Consider the following 18,018-nt stretch of genomic DNA (forward strand, 5'->3'; position numbering starts at 1 on the left):
TATAAAAATATTATATTTTGTATTTTTTGTGCAGTGATATCAATTCTGTATTTTTTTATTTTAAGCTTTCTTTTATCTATTTTATATATATTTGGGTTCGTGGCACTATACCACGTTTTCGTTATGACAAGCTAATATATTTGGCTTGAAAGGTTTTTTTTCCCCTTGTCATTAAATTATTTATTATTTTTTTAGGTATTAAGATTTATTTATTTTTATTGTTGATTTAGGTGTATTAATTTAAGTAAAGTTAATAGAAGATTTTAACTTTTTTCTTATGCTTTCAAAACATATGCTTTTCTTTAAAGCTTTTAAATTTTAATTATTTAAGTTATATCAAAATTTTATTGTTATTGGGTGGATAATATAATATAAAAAGTATAATCTGTTAAGATTTGTCCAGTAATAATATAAGGGTCTTCTACTGGTCGTGCGACAATTCATGTTAATAAAATTACAATATTTGTTATTAATCAAAACATTATGATTTGATTGATAGGATAAAATTATATACCTCGGAAATTTGAATGATATATGGATACAATAAAAAAGATTGCAACAGATATTACTAGGGAAATTACTCTACCTATTTTATTTGGGATTGGTCGTAAAATGGCATATGCGAATAGAAGTACCGTTCTGGTTGAATATGAACTGGTGTTACTAAAGGATTTGCTGGGGTGAAATTATCTGGATCTCCTAAAATATATGGTTCTTTTAGTGATAAAATTGTTAGTAATATAATCAGGATTATGAATCCTACAATGTCTTTGATTGTAAAGTATGGGTAGAATGGAATTTTATCAATATTTCTATTTCATCCTGTGGGATTATTAGATCCTGTTTGGTGTAGAAATAATAAATGTACTACTACGGCTGCCATTACAATAAGTGGTAATAGGAAATGAAATGTAAAGAATCGATTATGTGTTGCATTGTGTACAGCGAAACCACCTCATACTCATTGTACGAAATCAGTGCCTAAGTATGGAATTGCTGATAATAGATTTGTAATTACTGTTGCTCCTCAATATGATATTTGTCCTCATGGAAGAACATATCCTATAAAAGCTATTGCTATCGTTAGCAATAAAATAATTACACCTACTGATCAGGTATGTAAAAATTTATATGAATGATAATATATACCTCGTTCAATGTGTAAATAAATACAAATAAAGAATACTGATGCAACATTTGCATGCAGTGTTCGTAGTAATCAACCATAATTTACAACACGAGAAATGTGTGCAGTTCTTGAGAATGCTATTTCAATATTTGGGCAATAACGTATTACTAGAAATAATCCTGTTACAGTTTGTATTACTAAACATAACCCAGCCCCGGTCCACACGAGCGGAATGTCTGCGGAACGGCAGCCGCGCGGCGGCCGCACCATTTTCTATGGCACACTAATTTAAATGTAGCAGTTCACACAGGACGGACAGTCTGCGGCAGCGGAACGTCTCCGCATGGCAACCGCATCGTCCATAGCTGAACGGACGCCGCACGGTGGCCGCAAGTTCGCTATGGGCCATTGAATTATATTGTATCAATCACACGAGCGGACGCGGCAGTTTGGCGGCGAGTGTCCAGACGACATATCTTGGCTTTTACGAGAGCAGGACTCGGTACCTTAGGCATGCTTTGGCCCTTTGTGTGTCTATAGGCCTATATGCGACAATAAAATTATCCATATCTGACAGGTGACCTGAGTGACATTCGTGAGTCTGATGCTGACAGGTGGGCCATCCTGCATCAGTCCCTAATAGAGCTAGGTCTCATTTCACGGCCTGATAAGTCTCAGGAGCCGGAGTTCCAAGCCCTTCCTGTCATCCTCGGCTGACAGATAGGCATCCTATCTGAGCCCCAAACCCTTCCTGTATCAGCATCGGAAATCCGTAAACCCTTTCACTATTGCAGATGATAGATGAGTGGAAAGTGGAGAGTGTTGGTGGAATGATAGAGGTAAACGGGAGTACCCCGAGAAAAACTCTCTGTAACGTCTGCTTGAGTCACAGTCGACATATCACACGTGTATCATAGTACTGGCTGTTGCAATTTTTTTAACTTGTAGTGATGCATTACACATTCCGATTGTATTCGATGAGTGATATAGATGTAGAGAAAGTTGACGTTGAGGCGATCGAGAATGAGAAAAGGCTATATATTTAGGACATTCAAAATGAAGAGTACAAAGACAGAAACAAAAAATGTTTAGCATGGTATGACATTTGTTGTGTACTGTTTCTCACTTTCATGGAACATTCTGACGCAGAAAGGAAATGTGTTAATAAACAGTCCTTGTCACATATTTCTCGCATAAGCCCATACAATGATACATAAATTATTTTAATTTATGACATTTACCTTTTACTTCATTAATTTCTGTATGTACTTTTTAATAAAAAGTAATAACACTGATAACATTTCAGTTTCTGAAAATAAAACAAATGGTAACTTTAACACATTTCATTCCAGTGAACTCTATTTATTATTGATAATTTCTTCTAATCCCCTTCTACTAAAGTACCGGTAATATACGTACAGTAATATATTTTCTCCAAAGTGAATACGAAAATAATACACTTGTTACTTATTCATTTCAACAATTAAATCCATACAACTATTGGCTTTAATTCTGTAGTGGTCGGGAAAAGTGACACAAGTCAGTTTCCACAAAGCTTTTTTGATAATTTATGGACAACTTACGGAACATCTGTTCGCTTGGAAAAAATACATAGGTATTCCTCCCATTACAATAATTCATATAGAAAAAAAATCAAATTGACATAAACAAGTGTAATTTGTCAATAAATTATCAAAAAAGGTTTGTGAAAACTGACTTATGTCACTTTTTCCAAGCACTGCAGAATTTGCCATAAATGTTATAAAAAACATTCTATTGGAGGTATAGCCAGTGTTACGTTAATATATTCTTTCTGAAGGCATTTTTCAGAGTATGATACAATAAAATTCATCGAAGCTGGGAAATATCATTTTGAAGTTAATTAAAATAAACTGATTCCTCCTTGCGCAACTAGTTAAAACAACACATGAAAAGCTCCTTGTAATAAAGGACTGTTGACTATTGGATGTACTCAATGTCTTTATCTTTACTTTTCTTATCAATAATTGCATTTCGAAGTACACTAGTACTGCACGGTGATTAGCATCTATGGCGACTGTCCACCTCAAATCCTTCCGTCCGTCTTTTATCCGCTCATGTGGCCTCAGAATGGTGCGGCCGCCGCGAGACTGCCGTTCCGCAGACATTCCGCTCGTGTGAACCAATTTCATCACGTCCTAATATTAGATGGTGTTGGTAAATGAAATAAAGCATTGTTAGCAATTTTTTATAAAGGATGTCTAATTCGTATAGGTTTTTTCATTCATTTATTTGTCGTAATAGCCCTTTTGAAATATTTGTAATTTTTACTACTGTTAAAAATAAATAAGAGGTTAATATAATTGAAGACCTCCCGCCAAGAAGATTGTATATCAACGGCTTTTGCGTATGATATACAACGTTCTTTGAGGGAGGTCTTCAATTGTAATTAGGTTCGTTGGTTGATTATATAATTTTATTAATGAATTTATTATTTCATTATGTTTATTATTAAAGCCCGGATTTCTAAGCAAAATGCATATTCTTTTCCACACGTTTGAAGGTAAGCAGAAAGGTTATACATCGTAAGATACACGTAGATAAGCAGTTTTAACTATGTTTGTTAATGCTTATAAATGCTTATTTCGCAGGAAAACGTTTTTTGCTTATTTATTTTACGATTTTTAATTAAAACAGCACATTTGACCCAAAACTGTAGTTTTAAAAGTACACATTTCACTCCTAGCCGTCATTTATCATCAATTCCCTTTCCTTTATTGGCTAATAAAAAAATTAACTTCAGTCGAATGCGTAAGAAAGCAATGCTAGAGTATGACCCAGGATGTTGTAAATAATACTGTGTAGTTCTAATTAGGAGAGAACCTTGGGATTCCTCGCCAAGCTTCTGCGACTAAGCAGGTTAATTGGTTATCGCACTTATCACGTTATCGGAATGATGTCATGTGCAAGGATGGTGGATCCCCGAGTTCCAAGCTGCAGTGTGTAAGTTGTGCAACACGCGTTGTTTCAGTGAGGTGTGTGTGATTGCTCGCTGTTGTAGTTAAGGAATGCCACCCACAAAAACCTCTCAATCAGCATTCTTACGCAAATGCGTAAATGAGTTTGGAAGTAATATTTTCAGTGAGGACGGCAGTGTTTTATTTTGTTTGATGTGTGGAAAGAGTGTTTCTACGAAGAAAAAATATGACATTTTGCAGCATATTAATACAACGCGGGATAAGGAGATGTTTAAGAATAAATCTAAGTTAAACCAGCAACTGATTACAGTAAAAGCAATATGGGTGAACAATCGAGTTCTAGTGAGACATTTTTCAAAGACTTGTGTTTAGCACTAGCGGGTACAGACATTCCGTCCAAAGAACATTTTCACTGTACAGATAATTTTTCACTGACAAACGCAGGAGCTTCACACAGGAAAATCTCAGGATGTCCTTCCTTGTATACTGCAATAGTTTTCAATAAGTTAAGAGGTCTACGAAACAAATAATTTATGGTCATGTTTCCGTGTATTCGTTTTTGCTTATTTTGGTGCTTATTTTCACCACTTTTTCTGCTTATTTTACTATTTCCGTGTATTAATTTTTGCTTATTTTGGTGCTTATTTTCACCATTTTTCGTGCTCATTTGCTTGCTTATTTTACTGTCTGATTGTTCTTAGAAATCCGGGCTTTATTTATTATAAAAATTTTCATGAATTATAATTTCTATATTATTAATTATTATGTCTGTATTAATAACTAATATTAATATAATTATAATTACAATTATAGTTATTATTACTTTTATTGACGTAAGAAATATTTCATTTGATGTTAGTCTTGTAACATAAATAAATTATGCTAATATTCCTCCTAGGAAGATAAAAAATAGATGTATTAGAATCAAAATCTTTGTGATAATAATCCTCTTATTATACACATAATGATTGTTTGAATTACCAATATAAGTCCTATTGCTAATGGATTTAGTAGTAGTTTATTTTACACGCTTTATCAACATCTTTGGTTATTTATCGTCTGAATGAGATGAAGGTGATAATGCTGGTGAAATGAGTCCGGGGTCCAGCTCCGAAAGTTACCCAGCACTTGCTGATATTGGCTTGTGGGAAACCCCCGGAAAAACCTCGACCAGGTAACTTGCCTCGCCCGGGAACCGAAACCGGGTCACCTGGTTTCGAGGCCAGACGCGCTGACCATTACTCCACAGATGTGGACTATTGCTAATGGATGATTTATTTGTGTGAAAAGTATTCCTGTGGTTAATATTATAATTATAATATTTTTAATGTCAGAAAGTAGTTTATTTAAAATATTAGTTTTGGGAAGTTTTAAAAGGTATTCCTTATTTTTGGTTTACAAGACCAATATTTTTGTTATATTATTAAAACTAATGATAGGGTAAGCTAGGGTCTGTTGGACAGTCGGGCATGTTGGACACTCTGTACTTTAACGTGTTACCTCGCCACTTGTGGGCATCACATTCTGCTAGAAGTCAATGACGGAAGTAGCCCCACTCGTGGCTACTTCCGTCATTGACTTCTAGCAGAATGTGGTGCCCACAAGTGGCGAGGTAACACGTTAAAGTACAGAGTGTCCAACATGCCCGACTGTCAAACAGACCGTAGTTTACCCTATTATTAGCTTTAATTCTGCATCTGTTGTTATAACATTTTTATTTGATTGAATATCCTTAATATTTATGGGTTTTGTGTTTTTTATTTCTTCTTTAGTTATTTTGTATAGTCACGATTATATGGATGAGGATATAAATATTAATTGCTTTTATTTTGTTGGTTCTCATATTTGCAATGTCTATAATATTTTTAATTATTAGACTTAATATAATTAGAATTTTATTGGACTGGGATCATTTAGGCTTGGTTTCTAATTGTTTAGTTATTTATTATCAAAATATTAAGTCTTATTATGCGCGTATAATAACCGCTTTATCTAATCGAATTGGGGATGTTTGTTTATTAATAGCAATTGCTCGAATATTGAATTTTGGTAGATGAAATTATATTCATTTTTTGAAATTATTAAAAAGTAGAATTGAGATAGAAATTATTTCTTTTCTTGTAGTTTTATCAGCAATCAACATGTATTTGCACATCTTGTACCACAAGGAACTTCTCCAATTCTAATAATATTTATGGTATGCATTGAAACAATCTATACTAATAATAAATCTGTAGCCAAAATTTTTCTGGTAATTTTCGATTTTCTAAAAATAATTGGTGTTAACATGTATAATTAACCATCCTGAAACCGAAAATCGCTTTTTTGACATTTTTGTTTGTATGTCTGTCTGTCTGTCTGTATGTTTGTTACCTTTTCACGCGATAATGGCTGAACGGATTTCGATGAAAATTGGAATATGGATTAAGTTCGTTGTAACTTAGATTTTAGGCTATATGGCATTCAAAATACGTTATTTAAAAGGGGGGTTATAAGGGGGCCTGAATTAAATAAATCGAAATATCTCGCTTATTATTGATTTTTGTGAAAAATATTACATAACAAACGTTTCTTTAAAAATTATTTCTGATAAGTTGTATTCTTTGAAAAATTTTGATAGGACCGATATTTAATGAGATAAATGAGTTTTAAAATTAAAATAACTGCCATCTAAGGCGGTGTATTGAAATGAAAAACAAATGACTTCGTCTATAAGGGGCCTTGGACAACAATCGAAAGCTATGAATCATAGCCTACAGAGAATGTTTCTGTGTTTGTATGAAGTAATATAGGAAGCTAAATTAACCGATTTGTATAATTAATTATTATTTCATCATTGGAAAGTGTAGTTTCTCTGGATGGACATAATGCTATAATGTTATTACAGTAACTTGTGAGTGAATTGAAGACAGGTAAGATTAAAATAGCTTCTTATGCACAGAAAACTTGATAGGTTATTCTGTATATTCATTTCCTGTATTTCTTAAAATAATGTTTATGAACATATTCGTTTTTATCTCAGAGAATTAACGAACAACGAGAGTGTATTGATTTAGTATGCAGTAATAGTACGTTAGCTTAGCAATCCATTATTTTATAATTCAAATTTTAACTATGCTCAATTGAATCGTGTTAAAATACATAAAATATATATGCGATAAATGCAATGCAAAAAAATTGGGTAATGGGCCAAGCAGATTATATTGCGCTGTTGTAAAAGCTGTTCCTCCTGAGATTCAAGAGCTCCCACAACAAATTAAAAACTTTCTAATTCGAGTACATCCGTTATCAACACACTTTTTAATATAATATAATATAATATAATATAATATAATATAATATAATATAATATAATATAATATAATATAATATAATTTAATTATATTTCTATCAGTGCAAAAAATTTATCAGCATATCAATAACAACCTCATAAAATTACTTACAAAAACACTCCCAAAAATAATATACACTTATGAAAAAAAAATATTGGATTAACAATATTTTCACTGTTACAATTACACATATATAAACACTAAATATAAACATTTACATAGAGATAAAAAAATTTTCAAGAGAAAAAGTTCGTCCAAAAGGCTGGACTCTGGAAGAGTACCCAAAACGCTCATTGCATTTCCGCGTTGAATAGCAATACTTAAGCGTTGACGCAAATAAGTAGTGCAACGGCGATCACCAGTAATGGAGATCAAAATTTGGCCGATTTGAGATACCAAAACTTTAGCGTCATGACTCCAAGGACCGAAGGTCTCCACAGCAAATGGGACAAAGATATAATTGTCTAAAAGATGAGCATATTTATTGACTTTCTTCTTCACGGCTAATATAATATAATATAATATAATATAATATAATATAATATAATATAATATAAACATAATAATAAATCTGTAGCCAAAATTTTTCTGTTAATTTTCGCTTTTCCAAAAATAATTGGTAATAACAATTAATAACATGTTAAAGGAATTGTCATTGCACCAAATGAGTGGTCTCTGGATCAAAATGATCGCATTTTAATATTTTAAATACAATTTAAATTAAGTAACATATTAAACGATTTATCCTTCTATCAAACATGAATGTTCCCTGGATCAAACGTCCTATTTTAATTATGTAATTACTTTATATTTATTTCTAACGGGTGCAGCGGAGCGCACGGGTACGGCTAGTTAGAAATATACGAGTAATTCGATCCGGGACACTGGCAGTACGATTAGCAGCTAATATAATTGCCGGACACTTGTTATTAACTTTACTAGGATATACAGGTCCATTTTTATGTTACATAATATTAAGACTATTAATTATAACCCAAATTGCACTCTTAATTCTAGAATTTGCAGTGGCTATTATTTAATCAAATGTATTTGCAGTATTAAGAACATTATATTCTAGAGTAGTAAACTAATGGGAAGACACACAAATCAGCCATTTTATTTAGTTGATCAAAGTCAATGACCATTATCAGGAGCTATTGGAGCAAGAGTAACAATGACAGAAATAATTACATGATTCCACCAATATAATAAATAATTATTAATAATTGGTATAACTATTATATTATTAACAATAATTCAATGATGACGAGACATTGTACAAGAAGATACTTATCAAGGATTACATACTAAGATAGTAACAAAAAGGTTACGATGAGGTAAAATCTTATTTATTATTTCAGAAGTATTCTTTTTCATTTCATTCTTCTGGGCATTTTTCCATAGAAGCTTATCTGCTACTATTGATATTGGATCCTTATGACCACCTATAGGAATTTATCCTTCTAATCCATTACAAATTCCACTATTAAATACAACTATCTTACTTGCATCGGGAGTTACTGTAACATGAGCTCATCATGGTCTTCTAGAAAATAATTATAATCAAGCATTGCAAGGTTTATTCTTTACAGTCGTATTAGGTTTTTATTTCACCTTTTTACAAGCCTATGAATACTTAGAAGCACCTTTCACTATTGCAGATTCCGTTTATGGATCAGCATTCTTTATTGCAACAAGATGTCACGGACTACAAGTAATTATTGGAACGACCTTCCTAATAACGTGTTTATTACGACATTTAACTTTACATTTTTCATCAAACCACTACTTTGAATTTGAAGCAGCAGCTTGATATTGACATTTTGTAGATGTATGATTATTTTTATATATTTCTATTTATTGATGAGTAAGATAATATAATTTATCTAATATAATTAGTATATTTGACTTCCAATCAAAAAGTTTGTATAATGAAACAAGATAAATAATTATATAAACAAGTTATTCTATTATCATAATTATATTATTATCAACAGAACATTTAGAAAAACACCACCAGTTGCAGTATTTCTCAGTACCGAAATTCGAAACGAAGTTGGCAAAAGAAAATTCAACCTTCAAACTAGGAAATCATAATCCATTAGCATGTGTAGTAATGGGGGGGGGGGAAATGGTTAGGTTTCACCCTTAGGGTATGAAGTAAGCTGATCCGGACTATAGAATCGGCTGCGGACCATCACCGAACTTGGAACCCGTGGGTATGTGGTCATTCGTTAGAACGTGCACACCATTCTATCCAGGGTAGTACAATGGGCCCAACCGAGCGGCCTGCGTGCTCTCCCCGGAAGGGGGACTACTAGATAGATAGACGCTTCAGACAACGAAAGTTAGATAGCTACAGTACGAGAAATACATATTTACAGATATGATCATGGAAACGGATTGGTTTTATTGAACCTGGCAGAGTTAAGGCCGAAGGACATTTTCTAACACTCAACAAGGATAACTGATTTATTATTTTAAGTGCAGTTTAATTCGAGATCTGAAATAATAATTACAAACTTAAAAATGAATATTGTTTAATATATGAATACTGGACACTGTAACTACCATATCTTTGAAAATTATTTTTTTTAAGAAAGAAAAGAAAAGAAAGAAAGAAAAAGAAAAGTATAGTCTATGGCTCAATCTATTGAGAAATCCCATTGTAATTTTATTTAGAGCCTAGCTTCTCCCATGGATGTGCAAAATGTATGATATTATATTAGTCTACTATTCGCACAAGAAAGTTCTGCTTTCTACGGTTTGTTTCTTTGGCACTTTCAGCCTTCTTTATGTCCAGTCTTCACATAGACTAATAAAATACAATAAAGTTATTATATTAATTCATCGAAACAAAATTTATTTTCAGTTCGCATTGTAGCAAATTGAGCTTTCTTATCTAAAGCAAAATAAACTAATTTTTGGATGGAGTGTGACGCAGAGAAACCTCTTGTGTGTATAGAAAAACATCCTGCTATTTACAATTTTAAGTGGAAGGATCACAGCAAAGGTGTGTTTGATATTGACTTGTTTGCTGCAGTGTGTATTGAAGACGTTTGAAACAAAAACATTTAGTTTCGAGCAGCCGTGAACAGTTTGTTTGGCGCAACCATTGCCTTAAATTCTTCGCAAACGCCTCATATCTGTAAATATGTATTTCTCGTACTGTAGCTATCTAACTTTCGTTGTCTGAAGCGTCTATCTATCTAGTAGTCCCCCTTCAGGGGAGGGCTCGCAGGCCGTTCGGGAGGGCCGATTGTACTACCCTGGATAGAATGGTGTGTACACCCTAAAGAATGACCACATACTCACGGGTTCCAAGTTCGGTGAAGGCCCGCAGCCGATTCTATAGTCCGGATCAGCTTACTTCATACCCTAAGGGTGAAACCTAACCATTTCCCCCCCATTACTACACATGCTAATGGATTATGATTTCCTAGTTTGAAGGTTGAATTTTCTTTTGCCAACTTCGTTTCGAATTTCGTTACTGAGAAATACTGCAACTGGTGGTGATTTTCTAACTGTTATATTGGCAGCAGTAATAGCCGTTGACAGTAGTCAAAAATAAATTATTCTAGATTTTCAGCCGATTACTGAAAGCTAGTTAAATTTTAACATACTCTAACTTTTATTCAACAATAACGTGGTTTTTATTTCTAATTTTAATCACCCACCCGTCAACAATGGGTATTCCACTCAACACAGCAACGCAGTAGTCGTTATTGCAATCCACCGAACGACAATGACAATTCACGTGTATTATTGAGAAGAACAACAATGTACTCCTAATTTTTAACTAATGTACACAAAACACTATGTACGGAAAAAAACTGTCAGTTCACAGTTCGTTCCCCTTGGCTAGTTCTTCTAGCTCACTCACTCAAGTTCATGGTACATCGAACCCCAAGCCTTCCAGATACAGTTCCCTACACTTCGAACCTGAGCTTCCGGATACAGTTCACTGCACTTCGAACCCAAAACTTCCGGGTACTTTGCACTCGCCTGGATACTGCCACCGTTACAGATTCATTCAAGTTCATTGCACGTCGAACTCAAATCCTCGCCTGGTCGCTGCCACAGCTGCGGTCCTCCTTACGTCGAACCCCGGTCTCGAAGGCTGGCTTCCTTGCTCGCTCGAAGACTCACGTGTAGACTGACAGACTTCCGAAGACTAACTTGAACTCAGGTCCACCTCGCTCGCTGCCCAAGGTTGGCTCTCTCTCTCGCTACTGACTGTCTGACTGCAACTTGCGGTGTTATATTTATTTATCACGAGTGTCTGGAATATTCTGCGTCGCGTAGCTTCTACAACAAACTATATACAGTCACGAAGCTTGAGTTTTGAGGGTGCTAGAAACAATAGACTGTGACGGTACTATTTTGCATTGCCTGTAATGAGGCGATATTAGCGATCCTAGTGGTGAGCAACTATCTAATGTTTACATATTTACTACGTATATATATACTAGACTGTGATAATACCAAAGAGAGGAAATAGCATGACAGTGACTCTTCTAACAAAGAAAGCGTGTGACATTCAGAGTATCCTTCAGGAATCTATAGTTCATATGTAGGCTATAATGAACTGAAGAAAGACGATAATGAAGAAGGAATTACACGTACAAAGACAACTAGAATAGAAAATTATTAGGAGTATTCTTAAGTATACATTTTAAAGTGGCATCCGGTTTTCGGAGTTTGTACTAATCATTTCACGTGATCAAACAAAATACATTTTTAGATTAGATCTCGTGAATCGTAGACTGTTTAGTCAAAGCAATGAATTTCATGTTGTCTGACAAAATAGATTTTAATATTAGATCATATTAATCTACTAATTACCAACATAATGTTCGAGAGATTCAGGAGGAAAATATAGGCCTACTCTATCACAAATCATTGAATCATTTAGAAAACACCTCCCAACATAAAAGCGAGATGTGGTAAATATGTAAATAAACAAGACATCGTTATTGTTGATACTATATTATTATTATTATTATTATTATTATTATTATTATTATTATTATTATCCCCTTGTATATGGCATTGTGATTTTACCTTCTTTGGTGGTATCTGGTACCAGTTGGCAACACTGAAGAGATGACCAAATTCGCCTTTTAGGAACTGCTCTTACGTGATCCTTACTATACATCGGAATAATATCGAAATATAGAAAAGAAACGAAGATGATGATGAAAGAGGGAAAGTGTAATTATGATGGCCAACGCCGAAAGTTGGTTAAGGGAAAACCTCGGGGAAACCTCATCCGGGTAATTTGTCACAACAAGGATTTGAACCTGGGCCCGCTCCTGTCACGGTCAGACGTGCTAACCGTTACTCCACAGCGGTGGACTATCTGAAGTGTGGGTAAGCAAACACTGAAATGAACAAAGGCAAGATGCTTGCTGTAAGTCGTGTTTGGTATCCATAACATAACAGGTAGGGATTTCCATATGTGAGTTTATCCTTTGATATTATGTTGACAGAGCCTTCCTCAAGGGCGAATTTCCCTTTACCCTGTTTGATATAGGAGGGAGTCGAGTCTCCCTAGAAGACATAAAGGCAAGCAAGTAACTAAATTGCATTTCCGTCATGTATTAGAAATTTAAGGGAGAGACGCAGAGATGGGGGTAGGGAGACTGAAGAAGTCTTCAAAGTAGAGCACGATGAGTAGGTTGCCCGTTTGTGTTATTGGAATTTTGAATAACAGTAAGATAGTTCTAATTTTGCTGTTTGTAGTTAAAAATCTCATGGCGCGCTGCAGTCTTACGGTCCTTCTGCAAGTATGAATATTGTTGCAAGTTGTTATTTGCAGTAGAGGCAGAAAAATAGACTTCGTGAAAATGACACGTCATATTTTCACCATAAATTCGACACATATAGCCTTAATTCAATTCCTTTATCATGTTGCAGGTGCTATTTCAGATTGTAATCTACGTACTTTCTTGAACTACCTTTTAAATTACATAATTATTACACAAATGAAACCCCTTACATGTGGAGATAAGTTCCAGTTTTTCGGTTTGTTTAAACATATAGAATTTACAATACCAAAAACTGAGAGTCTGATTTTATATAAGAATTAAATGTATTAAGTAGACCAAGATAATAAATCCTTCACGATTTTCCATAAATTAACTCTTTCCATACTAAAGTTTATTCCAATAGTGCTTTGCTAATAGCGAAAAACCGTGCCTAATAGTAATAGGAATACTAAAATTCTACACAAAAATCGTACAATGTGAAAGTACAAATTACGACTACAAAATATGGAGGTTACTGGTGACAATCTGGAAAATGTTTAAACACATTTAGTATTTTACTATTCACTTTGGATATAAATAATAAATAAATAATTAATTATTTTTGAATTAACTAATGAGAACTATCAAAATTAGATACTCAAATAAAAAACATTCGTCCAGAGAATTGGAGTCTGGAAACGTCCCCAAAATGCTCGCTGCGCTTCCACTTTGGATGGCTATTCCGATTCGTTGTCGTAGATAATTGGTACAGCGAGGATCTCCAGCAATATTTACCAAACTTCTACCAATTTCGGAAACCAGGTCTTTTGCTTCTCTACACCAAGAGCCTATTGGTTTGACAGCAAAGACGATGAAGATGTAATTGACATTTACTGCGTATGGCAGATTCTGCTGCAGAGCTTGCGACTTTAGAAGTTGACGGCAAGTAGAATGGAGTTAAGGTATCCACGCATGTCGTATCCCACATTAGCAATTTTCCTCTGCTCCACGGGACCAAAGTTAATCCACCAGGGCGCTTTCCATTCGTACGACTAATCCCAGTGCGTTCTAAAATAGCAGGGATACCAGAAGGTGTTAATGCTCTCTTGATTATGTCGTTAATTGTTAATGTCTAAAAAAAAGTCCCTTACTCTTGACACAACTCGTCCACATCTGTGGAATAACGATTAGCGCGTCTGGCAGCGAAATCACGCGGCCCGGGTTCAATTCCCGGTCGGGGAAAGCTACCTAGTTGAGATTTTTTCCGGGATTTTCCCTCAACCCAATACGAGCAAATGCAGGGTAACTATCGGTGCTGGACCCCGGACTCATTTCACCGGCATTATTACCTTCATCTCATTCAGACACTAAATAATCTAAAATATTGATAAAGCGTCGTAAAATAACCTACTAAAAATTGACACAACTCAGAGCTTGATGATCGTAAGTGTCGACATCTTCCCCACATACACATTTATGTGGTTGGCAGATTTTGCATCCAAGACTTAGAGCAATTGAGTCTTAAATAATTTGTTATCCTACAGCGTTCCAATATTTGGGAAAGGTAGAGCTTGTAGCCAGGAAGCTGCTTCTTTTTCTTGTAGAGGCAAACGTCGAGCTTGATCTATTTCTGGTGTACAAGCTGTTACAAGAGATTCTAGAATCGTCTAATAATTATATCATTCCAACAATTCTAGACGTCTGGATGAGCTGGCGGATTAGAGTTCCTGGATATATCATTCCACCTTTCCAAAGCCTCCGACAAACAGCAGATTTCGACCTCATCACTGAATGAAGGAAAAATAGATTTGATGATATCGAAAACTCCATATTCAGAAGCCAAGAATACCGGTGTACAAATGTCACTAACTTTTCTAATACCGAGATCTCCAAGTCTGATAATAAGATGACAAATCTGTGTCCAACTTCTGTCATCAAGTGTAGTATTGAGAATAGTGTAAACGTTTTCGTTTCATGTCGTCTGATTACCGGAGGAATAATAGAAATAGCCACAATAGAGTTGCCCTCATGAAATAGGTCAGTTTAGAAATTATTAAATAATTTTTAAGAAGAAAATATGATATATTGGGATTAAAAGGTAATAGATGTCAAATAGCGTTTTCATAACAAATAATTTCTGTTCAGTAATAGTGTCCACTGCTTCCAAGAACCAAGGGCGGTTAGGTCAAACTTGGAAATGATCTTACCTACCTGGTGCAACTGCCTGAACAGCAGATACTACAGTCTGATTCCTTTCGGAGCAGAAATAAATATCGCATTTATTTGAGTTGATTTCCAATCCAATATTGGTACAAAGATCAATTTATTATATTCTGAAAGTCAGCAAGACCAACATTAGGATCTCCACCTAAAGTTTCATTATCTAAATAAAAGAGATTAAGTACACTGTTCAGATCTGTTATGGCTGGATGTACCATAAGGCTGAAAAACATTGGACCGACCGTATCTCTTTGTTGAGAGCAGTTTGAGATGACATAGTTTCAGAACCGAAAGACAAATGTAAAGGATGCTGATATGAGTGCCTAATGAAACAGAAAGCTTAGGAAGCTTATCTTTGATAGCATGCAATATATCTCGCTCAATACAATTAAACGCATTTATGAAGTTGATTTTAAGTAGAATCTTATTACTGTTCGCATGTCTGTTCAAAAATGTACGCACCGAATGAGTAATAGCCTCACAGCCTTGTCAAATGCCGAATCCAAGTTGATATGGTCTAAAATATTCACCAATTTCCTCTTTTACACTGATGCAGGCTAATTTAGCTACTAATCTTCGAAAGGTATTGCCATTGGGTATGGGAAGCACCCCACCTTCCCTTTTGTCAATCGCGAACAATGAAGTTTCATGTAAGTATGGGCAAATTTCTGGATTTGATTTCCCACTCAACATGAAATTGTAGAGGTTAAATATGTAAGTAATCTCTTCCCCGAATCTACACCTGACACAGACACAAGATCTTTGAGGTGCTGCGGACGTATGCCATCTATTCCAGAAGCAGAACCGTGTGGGAAGCTTTTCAGTCCTGCCTTGACAGTGTCTTCAGATACAGACAAATACTGACCATTAGTGTCTGGAGGATCAGGGAAGGACGACGGTCTCGAAGGAGGCGGGTGTTTTCTAATAAAGCTTGATAGGCTAGGTAGCATGGGTAAAGTCCGCTACTCCTAAATCAGATTATAGAATCCGAATCGCTCCACGTATATCTCCTTCAGTCACCTCTGCCTCTATACGGCGTACCTGGGAGGATATTGTATTTCTTTTATCGGAAGGATAGATGAATTGAAAATGTCTTAAATTGTCTTTAATCTTAGATACAATAGATTTCTTTCCATGTTTCTCTGGGACCCTAAGGGCAATATAGACGAAAAACACCAAATTTTGGCAACTTTCTTCTGTATTCTAAGAAATACATTGGTCAATTATTGTAGATAGCTGATCTGCGGCGAATATTCTTCACTTTGCAAAATTCTGTTCCCAAACACATTTTTCTTCAAATTAATTAGCTTCGAACGGAAGTCAGCTTGTGAGGTATGCAAGGAGTTAAAATGGTTAACAAAAGGGACATTTGGATGGGCTCTGGACCAATGGATTCGCAGACTTCTAAAACCTTTGAAATATCTGGGCAAAGTGGGCATTAAACGGATTCAACAGCAACAATGTAAAGATTGTGATTACCTACTTGTATATTGCAGGAAGAACATAACCATTGAGAATTAGCTTCACCAAGCGCTGTGATATCATCGCTATATACGCCAACAGATTCACCATGAAACCAAAACTTGCATCAATTGCAAAATATTAATAATTTGTCCTTTAGATCATCGGAGTTATAGCAGAGATGACAAGGAAGAGTTTCTTTATCTTTCACCATCTAATAAAACTGTAAAATCCGTTGTTGATTGTTAATAATATAAATTAATGTAGAAATACTTGGTTACTATACGGGATGTAATAATTGATATTAATGTTCAGTGTTTAAGGAACAAATCTCCTAATCTTAAAGTACTGTGTGCTGATGAAAGACCTGACATTATATGTGTAAGTGAATGTAAGTGAACATTGGCTTCATAGTAATGAAATGTCACTTTGTACTCCTACAGAGTAGCCTATAACCTTAACGATAAATATTGTCGTAAAGAATTTAAAAATGGTGGAGCATGTATTTTTATTAAAAATTCTATTAATCTTAAAACTATAACTTTGTTTGCAGTAGTTTATAATTTACAATTTATTAATAGTTCACAAATACACTGAATAATTAAAACTAAATCTATATACATTTATTAGTAATTTCACACAATAAATATACAATTCTATAACGCTATTTCTATAATTTCAATATTTAATTTATGTTGTATTATCCTCCACTTACGTCCAATTTTAGTGCAAGATTCAACCACTCTAATTTATTAAACCTTAATATTTATTTACTTGCTTAAGTTGTATTTCTCGTTTAACTTTACAATGTGCAGCCATTAGACATAAATCATTCATTATGCTATTTTCTTCCATTCCTCTTTCACAACAGAAATATTTATACACTTCGTACAATTCTATATCTATAATACATAACAAGTCTAATTATTCATATTATATAAATCGTACTTGTATAATTAATTCTTATTAAATCTTATGACTATCAATCTTTCTTGTCTAAGATTTACTCATTCATTACCGATTTTTCATTAATTATTACATTTCTTTTATTTTTAACTAAAAAAGATAGAGACCTGTTTGTTTTTGTAAATTATTATTATTATTATTATTATTATTATTATTATTATTATTCATTAGTTTTAATTGCTATTTTTTATTCACTGATAAGA

General features: G+C 34.2%; 1 pseudogene; it reads right to left on the bottom strand.

Moving 5' to 3' along the window:
• Positions 1-336: 336 nt before the first annotated feature.
• Positions 337-3,392, bottom strand: LOC138715745 (cytochrome b-like; annotated as a pseudogene).
• Positions 3,393-18,018: the final 14,626 nt, after the last annotated feature.

This window comes from Periplaneta americana, chromosome 15, assembly GCF_040183065.1.
Source record: "Periplaneta americana isolate PAMFEO1 chromosome 15, P.americana_PAMFEO1_priV1, whole genome shotgun sequence".
Taxonomy (NCBI): Eukaryota; Metazoa; Arthropoda; class Insecta; order Blattodea; family Blattidae; genus Periplaneta; species Periplaneta americana.